The following is a 16,226-nucleotide window of genomic DNA, read 5'->3' as shown; positions in this document are numbered from 1 at the left end:
AGACAGTGCAAATCGCAATGTCTAATGAAAAAGGCAATGAGAGATGGAACAGATCCAGATTTGGCATTTCTTGACTATCGGAACACACCGATCGATGGGCTAGATGCTGATCCAGCACAATTGTTGATGCAGAGGAGGACAAGGACCACCCTCCCAACAGCTAGCCAGCTGCTGAAACCAAAAGTAATAAAAAATGTGCAAACAAATGTCACGACTCAACCCAATCACCACATCACGACAATCAAAATGTTCCGCTCCATTCCTAGCAGATCGCACCCAAACCATCACAACAATGTTGCAAAAAAAAAAAAAAAAAAAACACACACACACACACACAATTAAAAAGCCATGTCTTGATCTGAGAGCGATAACTTGCTGCGGACCTCTTTATTGGTATTAGCCTTGTTCAAGGCGCATCACATCTCCCCCCCCCTTAACTCTTTATGTGCCATGGTGGAAACCCCCTGTGTGCCACGTTATTCTGAGACACGAAGGTAGTCATGCTTTGAAAAATAATTCTGTTTTTCCAATTTATATAACTTCTACAAATTTCTTTTAAGCTGGACATAATAGTGAGCAGAGTTAAAGAGGAATGCCAAACTTTGCTTCCCAATGCAATGTATAACAATTCTATTTTCAATTTTTCTTTTGAATTACCAGTACCTTCATCACTGTAAAGGCATGACTTTTGCACATAAAATAGTGACATAAACTTAGAATGTACACGCAAATCTAGTTGTGAACACCGCTTGATAGTCAATCACCATATAGAATGCAAGCCGTATGTGAAAGGAAGAAAAGCGTGAGAAACGCTTGGATTGTACCGCGGGATTAGCGATTTATCGATCGGTTTTGGCGGCTTTGTTTGTTGAGCAGAATATGCGAAGTTGGCAAGCCGTCGACTGAGCCGGACGTGCGAACGTGGCACGTAAAGAGTTAAGACGGGAAGTTATGGAAGAACTTTCCAGTTAAACTGCAAACAGACGTTACAAACATGTTCCGAAACACAATACATGTACATCAAAATACACGGTTGTGTGTTCATACACTAAAGTGGATCTTTCATATAAACAAGCTCAGACTTATGAGCCTTTAATATCAAAAACCTCCTTGAGCGTAGGCTAACTGTCTAAATATAGACCCACTACCTGCTCGGAACAAGCATACACGTGCGTATACGCGCAAAACTTTACAACCACAACATTCCTTGTTTTCTTTTGTGTTTTCTTCTGCGTGGTCATAAATCATGAAGCATGTATTTTCTTTAGCTTTCCTGAAATGCTTATGAGTATCAAATGGCCAAACATTTCAATACCTAGTCGAAGTCATAAGAAATGCTGCTGGTTCAGAACAAAATACACTGTACTTGTATCATGAAACAATATACCATAACTATGGACATATCAAACTTCTCTCTTAGCTTGATGTGCATATGCTTGAGAAAAAACCGCTACACATATCACTGACTAACCTGCATACACTGATAATCATGCAGTTTAAATAACGAACTCTATACAGTTTTGTTGTTGTATAAATGTCACCAATAATATTTAAATTAAATGTTTTGTTTTCGACAGACTGCTTATAGCACAAGGTCCGGCCCATCCAAACTGAAACTCATTCAACCGAAGACCAACTATGGTAAACGGTCCCTATCTTATCGAGGGGCCAAACTTTGGAATGAGCTTAATTATCCCTCTTCAATTATAGCGTATCAATTGAAGCATTCAAACGCTACGTAAATCACAGCCCCGACATACCTATTTTTGCAGGATAATGAGTCAACGAAATTAGTAGATTATTTGAGATTGTACAAGAACGATTTTTCTCACCCATCCCCCACCCCCATTCCTCGATTTTTGATGTTGATTATGGTTTCTAATTTCTTAGTATGTAGGTTTTTTTTTTTCCTTAGTTAAATTGTAGCTTATGCCATTCTGGCTTTTTTATGTAATTTCAGTTGTATATTATTGATTGATTTGTTGTTTGTACTGATGGCATGTTTTGTATTTTGGTTGGACCCCTGTGAAAACCAGCTTTTAGCTGACCAGGGCAATCCATCCCATGAGTGGAGAATAAAAAAAAAAAAGTAATCTGCCATTCACTTACAGTACTTAGTAACCATTTTTACATGGCGAGCTTGTAGCAATCTGACCTTTGATGAAAACTGACGTAACAATGCGTTCAGCTCAACTGTTTGGTCTGACAAACATCTCTACATTTCTAATTACTTGACACGTCTCTTCAAGTACTGTAAAGCCTTGTTCGTCAAGACAATAAATGTATGTACAGTAAGTACACTGGAGTATAGCAAAGCAATTCAATTATGAACACCTGCTATAGGCCTACTCTCCCTGTTTCTGAAACAAGATATCACATGAATATAACCTGGTTATGACTGTACACCTGTATGGTCTCATGAACCTTTCACATCCACAACATTATGAATAGCATAATGTCATAATTTCACTCAATCGATATCTATGCTATGGAAAATGTGTATAATTGATCAATTCTGTGATATCACAAATATTCCAACTCTTGCAAATTAAGCATTTGAAGGGATGCAACAGCTTTTGTGTGTTTGTGTGTGCTTTCTAACAGCAATGCAACTTAATTTGCAGTTCCAATTAATACAATGTCTACATTATACACTGTATCAAAATAAGCTGTATTACTCAAAACCCTTTTCTTCAGCACATAAAGCATAAAATACTGGAAATGATTTTGCCCTGTTTTGGTGCAAAAATCATAACAATTTGGAGAACATGCTGCTTTTTCCATGCAGACAAGAAAAAATTATGGATACAAATTAAAACAGTGTACACAATGTTTGTGTCATCCTTTCAAAACAAGAACACTTTTTTTGACATGAGAAATATCCTTCTCTTACAATAACATGGAACACATTTCTTTTGTCTAATATTGTTCGTGCTTCCATGTCATCACCAGTCTATTGAATATCTCTGGATAATAAGCACATTTGGTGTCCTTTTGTCCTATCCGTGGAAATACGCATACACATGTACTTCTATCTTATCCACGGGACAAAGCGTCTGCAACGACACTGTCTTTTCCGCGTACGTGCTGTATCAAAAGGTTATACTCCTGTAGCACTAGCGCCCATCTGGTTAGGCGTCCATTTTTGTTCCTCATTCGCGACAGGAACACAAGCGGATTGTGGTCTGTGTACACCAGCAACGGATACTTTGTAATGTTCAAATACACGTGTACGTCAAAATGATGAAGAGCCATGACGAGCGCCAACGTCTCCTTCTCGACAGTGGAGTACTGTCACTGATGTTTGTTGAATTTTCTGGACATATACGCGACGGGATGGTCAACTCCGTTGTCATCCTTCTGCATCAGGGCTCCTCCTCCTCCTGTGTCACTGGCGTCCACCATATGAACTGCTTGTCGAAGGTCGGCGCTGCAAGAACCGGAGAACTCGCTAACATTGCCTTCCTAAGGTTATTAAAACCTTCCAGTGTGGGTTCATCAACAAAGCTCTGCACCACATCAGCCATTATGGGAATATCAAAATCAAAACTTGCAAGAAGTAACAATTTCTCACAAAACTACAAAGCCTTGCCAACAAAAATGCACCACGTATGAATATACATGTACACACAAAACCCAGTCACACATGCAAAGTAGGCAAAAATTTCCTGCGATAAACACAAAGCAGAAAACAACAAAATCCCTAAGCCTTCAAATCAGGTATATAATCAAAACACCACTGCATCACATAAGCATGTGATCTAAAAACATTAAATGAGTGTATACACACTCCATACAAACGACCACATAGCACGATTGTTCAAAAGATTAGCCTTACCAAGGAAAATATACTACAGCATTTAACCGAGGCTAACCTTCCAAAATATCACAATATTCGGCGTGACCCATAGCCAATGTGTACGCAAGCCCCCACAATACACATCTGGCATACGCACACTCATAAACTGCAATAACCCGACACACGACTCGCTAGACCGACCGTCTGTATGGCAAGCCGTTCGGGTCAATGCGTCAGGTAACTACACGTACCTCGAAACACCTACGCGTGCCTGACCACACGTAACGTGTGGGTACACGTCACGTTACGTGTACCCACACGTCACGTAACGTGTACTTAAGCACGCGTAACGCGACGCGTGGGTACACGTTACGCGACGTGTACCCTGGCGTAACGCGTGGTTGTACCTGGCGCTACACGTAGTCCACCACGCGTTACGCGTGGGGTAGGCACACGTAACGTCAGGTTGACTACACGTAGTCAAGTGTACACGACGCCACGCCAGGCTCCTGAAAAATTAGCCTTGTTTCAGGATATGTTTTTGTTTTTTAATCTGCTATAGTCGATCCGTGTCTAAATATTTTTAATGAGCTGAGATATCTTGTGTAGGGGAAAAACACGTGTCTAAATAATTTTGATGAGCTGAGATATCTTGTGTAGGGGAAGAATATCTAAGTTACGGAATTATGATTCATTATTTCATTTTTAATGAGAGTGTTTTGTTTTTTTACTTTGTGTCTGCTAAAATGAAATCGATACTTTTTAGTGTAGTCTGTTGACTTTTAATGAATAGGCCTATGGCGTTAATTTCACGGATTATGATTTTTGTGATTGTTTCTTATTTTTTCTTATGTTATATATCCTATATGTGTAGGCATTTGTTTCATGTTACTTTCATTTGTTTTTACCGCTTCTTCAGTATACTGTTCTTCAGTATCACTTTGCACTGATCATTACAGTACCTGTACAGTATTTGGTCCACATAATAGTGATGAACATAGATGCCAGTTACGTTATTGTTTAATTTAGGTCGTTGGCTGAGCAATTAAATTCTTCCTTTTCAACCACAACTGGAAACTGATTGTTTGAGGAGAAAATGAAACAACCGGAGAGGGTCAGTTTAGCCACAGAGAGAGAGAAAAAAAAAACAGGAAAAAGAAAGGGAGAGGGAGATCGGAAAGGAGAGGAGAGGAGAGAAGAGAGCTTGTGGAGCAGAAAAAGGCAGAGAAAATTTGAGCTGCTAAACACTGATGGACACAGTCACTCACACCTTACATACACACATAAACACACACACATACACACACACACACACACACAAACGATCACATACATACAATTCAGTTTTTTCTATAACTTTATTACTACTTTCACTTTTAACTTGTGGATCTATGGAATATGGAATTTATCAGAATAATTTGCCAGTTTCCAAAGATTCCCCCTTTTATCTACCTTGCTCTTTATCACAACCACAAGCATCAGATAACCATCATCTGTCATTCATGCAATCATTTCGGCTCACAACAACAAAACAATTGTTTTCCCATCAAATTTTACAATTTTTTGTTTTGAGAATCATATTTTCAATGAAATCACAATTTTAATTATGTAATGCACATATCAATAAAATACAGTAATGCACTTGCCGCCATGGTCCATATGCTCATGCCACTTCTAGTATGTACCAATGAACATGCTTCTGCTTCTTGGCCCAATTTCAGTTATATGTATTACAGTGTGTACTTGAAATGTTGGTTTTGTTGCAATAACCTAATACAAGGCTGAACATTATCCTTGGTCTAGGGACAACAGTAAGAGATAAACGGGTCACTGAAAATTTGTGAGCATTTCCATTGTTCCTATATGTCTTCCTTGCCTAGAAAATGGAAGAAGATCTCACGGCTCACTAATTGCATGTATTTGAGCTATCGTCACGTGATGTCAGATCACCATTACTCTTCACAGCTATTGAAAGTTATTTCTAAATTGCTTTGTTACAGTCATTGTGTGCATATTGCAGTCTGTAAACAGTGAAGGATAAACATATCACTCAAGGAACCTGGCATACCATTGCATTGTTCCCCAAAATCATCCAATTGGAAACAATGAAAACAAACATATTTTGAGAATGAAAGTATTCATTAGCACCACCAAACAAAATCTGGTGAAATTTTGTCACAGCTCTTAACCTTGCGACAAATGTCCATATCTGCGACAACTTTTACTCATTAATCAAACTGCTATACTTCTGCATTGAAAACCTTTTTACTAGTATTTGTGCAGTGGTTGTTTACTTTTCTTTTAAAGTTTGAATGTATCCGACATAAGCTATCTATATACACACACACACACACATATATATATATATATATATATATATATATATATATGTACACGAAATATAGATATGCAGTGGCGGATCTAGGGGGGCGCAAATGGCCCACACCACCCCCCCCCCTTTATTTTAGGTTAAAAACAAAAGATATAAAAAGAAAAAAAATGAAATGAAACCTGGAAGTGGCACCAGGAATATTAGTTGCCCCCCCCCCCCTTTACAGAATTTCTGGATCCACCCCTGATATGTATATTGACACATACATACACGCACATATACTAGTAAACATTCTTATTCACATATGTCATTTGTTATCTGTGGCTTTCACCATGTAAAAGACACTTTCACGGTCTGCATATTTGATGCGGTCACACCATTAATCATAAAAGCACATGATTTCATATACTATATGAGAAATGCATTATGCCCCACTAAAATCTACTTGTTGCAAAACAATCATCTTGTCCTTTTCATACTGAATGCTTGTATACATTTTACACTGTAGACCAAGAACAAAGCTCCGTGCACAATCACCATTTTATACACCGTCCCTTTAGTTAATGCTCTCAAAGTGAAAGAAATTGTCAGTTTTGAGTTATGTTAAAGAGTAAATTCCAGAATGAAAGCACATTGTAAATTTGAAAAGGCAGATATTGAAAATGCATGCCTTGCTGAGTTTTGAAGAGCCAGTCATCTTATCTTACTCCTCAGAGATAACATGAAAGAGTTGTTTAATGTAAAATAGCAGAGCATGTGAATAAGTGCTAAAAATGAGATTATTTGCAATACCTCTAGGACAGTTGGAATTTCAGAACTGCAGTACACGATTTCAGTTGCAGAGACCAACAACAACAACAACAACAACAGAAATCGATATTGACCTGCTATTGTGATGAGTTGCATGGTCAGATTATTCAATATAAGGAGCCATTACTGTCACTAAACTCTCAAGAAATGTTGAAACTAAGGCTCCCATTTCTGTGCATCAAGATGCCGTGGACATAGGGCACGGTTAAGTGATGAGATCATTTCTTGCCACAGAAATGAACAAAGCATGGCTCTGTAACATATATTCTATGTGGATGCTCCACACCAGTGCTTGACTACTGGCTTAACCACACAAAGAATGACATTGTGCCTCATCATCTGTGTACTGTACAAAGAATGAGCTCTTCCAGAAGGGAAATATCCACAAGTTTCTAATTGAAATCATAGTCAAGCACCAATACTTCGATGAGTTGTGATGAATTTGTGAGTGTTGCAGCCTCTGACCACTGTCTGCTCATGACTTTCTTCCCTTGCTTGCAGAGAGTGATGACCCCGGCAGCCTGATGAAATGTCTTCAGAAAGATTACTGCCTTCTTTTATCTCCACTGACTGTCGACAGCGAGCTACTCATCCTTTGCGTGCTTAAATAGTACCACCTTCCAACTTCAAGCTTGCCGAGTATGATGATTGAGTCAACTGAGTTATACCTTCATAAGAGACAAGAAATTTCAGAAAAAGAAAGTGGACAAAGAAAATGAGATTATACTTCACACATAAAACATCTCCCAAGAATCTAACATGAGTCTTGTGTTAAGATATATGCACTGAGATGTTAACCTCCCCATATTAAAGAAAACAAACAAACAAACAAACAAACAAACAAACAAACAGGAAGATTTGACATAGCAAACATGAAGACTCTTGTGAAGGCCTATTTCATGCATTACAATACGCCAAAAGACATCTGAATTATGTAGACTGCTGTAGTCGATCATTATCAGAAAATGAAGAAAATTTCCATTTTTTAAGGAAAGTGAGACTTAAAGGGGACCTCCGGATGATTTTCAGACTTTTACATTTGAACAGCTATAAATCAGTTAAACTGAGTACAGAATTTCAGAATTTATAGTGATTGGGATAAGGAATGAGAATGTTTTCAAAATTTATAACAAATTGCAATGAACAAGGATGATGACATGCCAGCCTCACCATAAGCATGATAAGAATGCATGAGTTGGGGCTCAAGGAAGCAGAACAAAAGAAGAAGGCATGCATAGATTTTTCACAGGTGAACTTGTTGAGCAAGTGGTATTGTAATGGAATTACACTGCTACATTTATGAAATATATGAGGCTCTGATGTCATCAACACTGTTCAGTGTAATTTGTTTAAGATTTTCAATTTATTGGTTTCTCTGCTCAAGGACCACAATAAATTCCACGAATCTATACATGGAGCTGTTGATTTATGTACTTCATGATGTGAAATTATGAAAATCGTCCGGAATGTCCCTTTAATATGAGATGATGTCTGATCTCTTTATACACAGAATATGAAATTTAAAAAAAAATGTCCTTTCAATGGAGTGAATTATTATCTATAATCAAACTGCATTGCAAAATTCCTGCCTATGAACTGCCATAAAGTTTTATGTTCTCATCATTATGTTATGCATTATTATTCTTATGTATTGTAAATATGTCTGTGCAGCTCTGCATTCATTTGTAGACACGTGTGCATTTTTGCCACCATATATCTGTAATTAATATTTGCTTACCAATACCTATTGTGAGAATACCAATTGGGAAGTAAAAATTGGCATACACATGTTCTTGTGAGTTTGTTTGTGTGTGAATTCATTAAAATTGTGTGATACATTTCTATTAAGCGTTGTACAATCATTCAATCATATTTCAACAGTTTAATGTACATGTATATGGCTTTCACAATATCTTACGATCAATAATAAACAATTACTAAGTGGCTAAATTCTTGTCTGCAAGACATGTCCAGTGCTCCAATAACATAATGTTGATATCAGTGCAAGTTTTTTATTTCTTAATTGGTTAAGACACCAATAGCTGCTTTTAAAAAAATAATAATTTCAAATGTCAAACTGACACTAGCTGGTGTTCTTGCATGACATACGCAAGAACCCAGAATATGATATAAAGCATTGCTTTTAACCCTCACTATAAGCTGTCGAGGAGGGGGCTGGAAGGTCCCCCTCGGCATTCCTAGCAATGTCGTCTTCGCAGAAAAACTGTGGCTGTGATGTTTCACAACTTCTTCATTTCAAGTGTCTGTCGCATTCTCCCTATAGAGACCAAATTTTAGACACCCAGGAGGAAATTGCATATAAAATATATGTACATGCATGTCAGACCAAGATATGCTCGAAAACGTGGTACAGTTGCAATGAAATTTGTGCTTTCAGTCAAATTTCACAACAGCATGATTATTTTTTCTTTTCTTGATTAAAATCAATGAATAACATCTTTTCATGCTCCGAATACTGTCAACTACAAATTGCAATCGCACTGTTGAGATCTGGAAGGGGGAGGGGGCCTGGGAGGAGCCTAACTAAGATTACCTCCATCCCTCCCTTCCCCCTCTTTTATCTTCCTAAACAGTTGAGGTTAATACAATGATAGTAGTTTGGATGAGTTCACGTACTCAGTGAAACACTCACCACATAACTCCTTGTTTTTCCAGCTACAGAAGAGCAAATTGCATGTCAAGAAGATTGGCACTGTCTTGTTGCAGCGTAGCTTGGCAATGGGTGGACTGATAGTCTCCCTCTTAATGTCGATCAATTCCCCAGCTGATGCATTTCTTCAGCTAATTCATGGTAATAAACACAAGAGTCAACCTTTCATAACTTGATTGTACAGTGGCAGGTGACAGATCAACCCCCTTCCCCCCCCCCCCCAACACAACAACAAATAAAACACTAAACCCAGGACAATGAAATTCCCTGAAAGTATGAAATAGTCAACATCCCCAAGCATCTATGACTTGAAGGCCTGAAATTCATCAAACAAATCATATTTGTAGGGGTTTTAGTGCACTCTACGAAAGCACTCAATAAAGGAGCCTGAACATGAAAAGGAGCCTGAAGATGTAGTAATGTCTCAACCTCATTCACACACTATGATTCATTACTGTCAAGAATATCATTTTAAACGAGGTAAGTTGATATTCAGTAAACATCACATCACAAAATGTCTGCGTATGAACTTTCATAAAGTTCATATGCTGATTCATTCCACACAATGCATGTGCATGAGTACATGAGAATGTAATGTGCATTTCATTCTCATGTACTGCAACTATGCCTTAAACCCATTTAAACTGCGCACATGAAATTTGTAAACATGTGTGCATTTCTGTCACCAGATTTGCAAATTGATATTTGCTTAATTCATGCCTACTGCGAGATTACCAACTGGAAAGTGAAAACTTAATGTAGGCATATACTTGTGTATTCCTTATTATTTCTTATATTTTAATTTATTACTATTCCTACAATATAAAGTTTTGACTGAATCCTTACACAAGTCACAAACAATACTGAGTGGCTAACTCTCCCACACAAGACAAATCTCATGGTGTAACAACTTACAGTTGACATTTCCAGGGAGGTGGGACTCAGTATTGCAGGCTTGGCTTTTGATCCATTTCTTTGGTAAAGGCACCAAAAGGTGCTAAAAAAAAAGAAATTAAAAAAAATTATCTCAAATGTTAAACTGATTCTTACACTGTAGCTGTTTGCTCTGAACAGAAACATCCTCCCATATTCTATGTACAAGAACCCTGAACCTCGTAAAAATACAGTTTTACCTACTGTATAACTTCATTAGAAATTGTGATTCATGATACATTATAGCGGTTGATGTACTTGATGATATACTCACCACTAAGCTATCACTTGCTTTTCCAGATTTTAATGAGCAAAACACACATCGGTAAGATTGGCACTGTCTGGGTGAAGCATGGACTGACAGTCTTCCTCTCAATTCATGTCAATACAGTCCCAGTCACTTCTTGAGCTACATCATGGTGATAAGACACAACATTAACTTTGATAATTTGATTGTACACAACTTCAGGACAGTGGTAAATGGCAGATCACAACCCTTTGCCCCCCCCCCAAAAAAAAAACAAAAAACAAAACAAAAACAAAACAACAACAACAACAACAACAACAACAACAATCACTGTGGAAACTGAAATTCAATGAAAATATGAAAAAGTCAAGATCCTCAGACAGCAATAACTTGACGTCCAAAAAATTCATCAAGGCAAAGGATTTTGAGGAGTTAAGTGATTTAGAATAAGGGTAAAAGATCTAGATTAACCTTACAAAGTAGCATTCAAGGTTTATTGGCTTTGACTTGTGCCCACTGACTTAAGGATCACACACTACTCAGTCAACCTGAATGAAAAAGAAAAGCTTGTTTACTTGCCCATAACCGTCTATGATCACCTGTCATATGACATTTTTGTGTGAGTGGGAGAGGGTTGTGGGGAGAAGGAATGATCACATATTGTTTTGTTACGAGAAATAGGAATGGGAAAGTGAAATGTGATGACCAAGAGGAGTATGATATTAGTTACTGACCAATGATAAACTTCCAATTGGGACACACATACATAATACCTCTACATTCATATCCACATTAGATATTCTGCAGACACAACATACTGTTTATAGTTTAAGAACTGATTCAGTCAGCAAAGTGAAGAAAAATAAAACATGTTACATATATGCCACCTGACAGAAATTTGAACACCTCAAGATCAAATTTCCTCATCTTTGAGTAAATGAAGTTCACTGTATATTTTAATTTTTTGATTTTTCCTTTTTTATGGCATACATATTGGTAATACACTAATAACTGTTGTCAGCCCAAGATATCATTGTATTTATCTTATCTTTTCTGAAATGATATACTGCTGCTATGGTCCAGGCTGACATCACAATCTTTCTTTGACTTTATTACAGCAAAGTGGTTCCCAACCCTTTCTAATGTATTGATTTTAACTTCACATTTTTTTTATGTGATCATACACAGCCATGTCGCTGTAAATGAAGTTGCGATGCCATATATGCTCTGCACGGCGTCTGTTCAGGCTAGTGATCAGTAAAATAGTCTAGTCTAGGAAGATTACAGTGCTTATCAATACATATTCTTTGCCTAAGAATTCAAAACATAAGAGAACTGGGGGGGGGGAGTAACGTGCCCCATGTGCATTGTATGTCATTATGTGAAGATAAGCAATGTGTGAAGAATTAAAAAAAAAAAGCAAAATATTATGCCTTTGCTAGTATGCTGGGGAAATACTCCATGTCTATCAGTTGATAATTAAATTGTTCTGCTGTTCCAAGAATCCCCAACGTACTGATCAACATACCTATATCATACATATTTACATATATATGCATGGATTCCATGATCATGGAAATTAGCAAAAAAGAAAAAAAAATCACAGAATGACTATCCCAATGACCTGTCAATTTTCCATGTCCAACCATAGATGGCCAACATAATCTGTACCGGTGCCTCTGTTCCTTTTCATCATTGTTTGGCCTTGCATTGACTATAATTTTCAAGTCTCACCTTAATATGCACTTTACAAATTTGATAATTTTGAGAATTATGAGGGTAAATACTAGGTATAGATTTTACTGTACTGTCTAATTTGTCTTTTGCTTACTGTCGTACGTCAAACATGTAGATCTAACGTTACATTGTAATACACTTGCTGAAAATAGAATAACAATATTTAGGCCTATTCCTACTTGTTCACAATAAGTAGGTCTAGGTCTATTTATATAGGAGCCTACTACAGTACTAGTACAAAATAAGGCGCTGATGTAGTTTGGTTCTGTGTAATTATTGAGATTTGGTCATGGATACGACGGTACATCATCAGCGCCTATACCTATACACAACCCACAAGGCCACATATCCATTCATGGCAATCACGACGGGCGTGCTCCCCCAGAGCTTCGGCGGGCTACACAGTCAGGAAAAGTGAAAGTACAGGGCTGGAAGACGGACAAGTCGAGCAATTTTGGAGTGCATTTTCTAATCGTGTACCTACAGTTTTCGTATTAACTGCAATTCTGTATGACATGAGACACATTAGTGTGGTAGACCAATAGTTTGTATTGCTATTAATCAATATCATGGGCGAAAAATAATCAAATGAACTTACTGTCACAGAAGGGTGCAATGTCGAGTACACTCAGAGTAGATCCGTTACTCCGCAATTCGTGCGGTACAATCCTGCCATACGTCTCTCTGTAGTTACGTTATACGTGTCTTCAATCGGCAGTCTAGTCCGCCACAGCCAACGTTAGCTTATTTCATATGAAAGGTAATTTGTCAATGGTGATAAAAATGATAATAAGGCACGATTTGTAAGAATGATAGATAAAAGATTATGATAATGTACTGTTGTCTGTAGACTGACTACTAAAGTATAGACCTGTATTACAATTTTCATTTTATTATTTTTTAAAAGGCTATAAGCCTTACGCACGGCTAACTTTCCAGTAGCCTGGCGTGGCGTCGTGTACACTTGACTACGTGTAGTTAACCTGACGTTACGTGTGCCTGCACCTCGCGTAACGCGTGGTGGACTACGTGTAGCGCCAGGTACAACCACACGTTACGCCAGGGTACACGTCGCGTAACGTGTACCCACACGTCGCGTAACGCGTGCCCACACCACACGTAACGTGTGGTGTGGGTACGCGTAACGCCAGGTCAGGCTTCACTGTGCAAAACCCATAGGCGAGCCCGACCTGGCGTTACGCGTACCCACACCACACGTTACGTGTGGTGTGGGTACGCGTTACGCGACGTGTGGGTACACGTTACGCGACGTGTACCCTGGCGTAACGTGTGGTTGTACCTGGCGCTACGCGTAGTCCACCACGCGTTACGCGTGGGGTAGGCACACGTAACGTCAGGTTGACTACACGTAGTCAAGTGTACACGACGCCACGCCAGGCCCCTGAAAAATTAGCCTTGTTTCAGGATATATATATTTTTTTAATCTGCTATAGTCGATACGTGAAAAAATATTTTTGATGAGCTGAGATATCTTGTGTAGGGGATGAATATCTAAGTTATGGAATTATGATTTCATTATTTCATTTGGAATTAGAGTGTTTTTTTTTTTTTACTTTGTGTTTGCTAAAATGAAATTGATACTTTGTATTGTAGTCTGTTGACTTTTAATGAATAAGCCTATGGTGTTGATTTCACAGATTATGATTTTTGTGATTGTTTCTTATTTTTTCTTGTTATATATCCTATATGTGTAGACTTTTGTGTCATGTTACTTTCATTTGTTTTTACCACTTCTTCAGTATACTATTCTTCAGTATTACTTTGCACTGATCATTACAGTAGTACCTGTTGGTCTACATAATGGTGATGAACATAGATGCCAGTTACGTTATTGTTTAATTTAGGTCATTGGCTGAGCAATTAAATTCTTCCTTTTTAACCACAACTGGAAACTGATTGTTTGAGGAGAAAATGAAACAACTGGAGAGTGTCAGTTTAGCCACAGAGAGAGAAAAAAAAAAACAGGAAAGAGAAAGGGAGAGGGAGATCGGAAAGGAGAGGAGCTTGGATCAGAGAAAGGCAGAGAAAATTTGAGCTGCTACACACTGATGGACACAGTCACTCACACCTTACATACACACATAAACACACACACACACACACACACACACACACACAAACGATCACATACATACAATTCAGTTTTTTATATTACTTTATTACTACTTTCACTTTAACTTGTGGATCTATATGGAATATGGAATCTATCAGAAAAATGTGCCAGTTTCCAAAATTCCCCTTTTTATCACAATCACATGCATCAGATAACCATCATCTGTCCTTCATGCAATCATTTCGACTCACAACAACAAAACAATTGTTCTCCCATCAAATTTTACAATGTTTTGTTTTGAGAATCATATTTTCAATAAAATCACCATTTTAATTATGTAATGCACATATCAATAAAATACAGTAATGCAATTACTGCCATGGTCCATATACTCATGCCACTTCTAGTATGTACCAATGAACATGCTTCTGATTCTTGGTCCAATTTCAGTTATATGTATTACAATGTGTACTTGAAATGTTGGTTTTGTTGCAATAACCTAATACAAGGCTGCACATTATCCTTGGTCTAGGGACAACAGTAATAGATGAACGGGTCACTAAAAATTTGTAAGCATTTCCATTGTTCTTACATGCCTTCCTTGCCTAGAAAATGGAAGAAGATCTCACGGCTCACTAATTGCATGTATTTGAGCTATCGTCAAGTGTTGGCAGATCACCATTACTCTTCACAGTTATTGAAAGTTATTTCTAAATTGCTTTCTTACAGTCACTGTGTGCATATCGCAGTCTGCAAACAGTGAAGGATAAACATGTCACTCAAGGAACCTGGCACACCATTGCATTGTTCCCCAAAATCATCCAATTGGAAACAATGAAAACAAACATATATTTGGAGAATAAAACTATTCATTAGCGCCACCAAACAAAATCTGGTGAAATTTTGTCACAGCTCTTAACCTTGCGACAATTGTCCATATCTGCTATACTTCTGCATTGAAAATCTTTTTACTAGTATTTATGCAGTGGTTGTTTACTTTTCTTTTAAAGTTTGAATGTATCCAACATAAGCTATCTATATACACACAAACACACACACACGCACACATATATATATATATATATACACACAAAATATAGATACATGCAGGGGCGGATCCAGGGGGCGCAACTGGCCTACACCACCCCCCCCCCCCTTTATTTTTCGTTAAAAACAAAAGATATAAATAGAAAAAAGTGAAATGAAACCTGGAATTGGCACCAGGAATATTAGTTGTGCCCCCCCCCCTTTTTTACAGAATTCCTGGATCCATCCCTGATATGTATATTGACACATACATACATGCACATATATACATTCTTATTCACTTGTTATCTGTGGCTTTCACCATGTAAAAAGCACATTTGTCACAGTCTGCATATTTCATGCAGTCACACCATTAGTCATTAAAGCACATGATTTCATTATACTACTAGTATATGAGAAATGCATTATGCCCCACCAAATTCTACTTGTTGCAAAACAGTCATCTTGTCCTTTTCATACTGAATGCTTGTATACATTTTACACTGTAGACTAAGAACAAAGCTGCGTACACAATCACCATTTCATACACCGTCCCTTTAGTTAATGCTCTCAAAGTGAAAGAAGTTGTCAGTTTTT

General features: G+C 37.7%; 1 long non-coding RNA gene across 1 annotated transcript; it reads right to left on the bottom strand.

The window, feature by feature from the left end:
* Nucleotides 1–9,650: 9,650 nt before the first annotated feature.
* Nucleotides 9,651–13,387, bottom strand: LOC140245808 (uncharacterized). Its single transcript, XR_011902377.1, has 3 exons — nt 13,128–13,387; nt 10,820–10,954; nt 9,651–9,743 (listed from the first exon to the last, which is right to left on the bottom strand). It is a non-coding gene; the product is annotated as an uncharacterized lncRNA (long non-coding RNA).
* Nucleotides 13,388–16,226: the final 2,839 nt, after the last annotated feature.

Source organism: Diadema setosum, unplaced genomic scaffold, assembly GCF_964275005.1.
Source record: "Diadema setosum unplaced genomic scaffold, eeDiaSeto1 scaffold_35, whole genome shotgun sequence".
NCBI lineage: Eukaryota > Metazoa > Echinodermata > Echinoidea > Diadematoida > Diadematidae > Diadema > Diadema setosum.
This window is presented reverse-complemented; position numbering and strand designations above follow the sequence as displayed.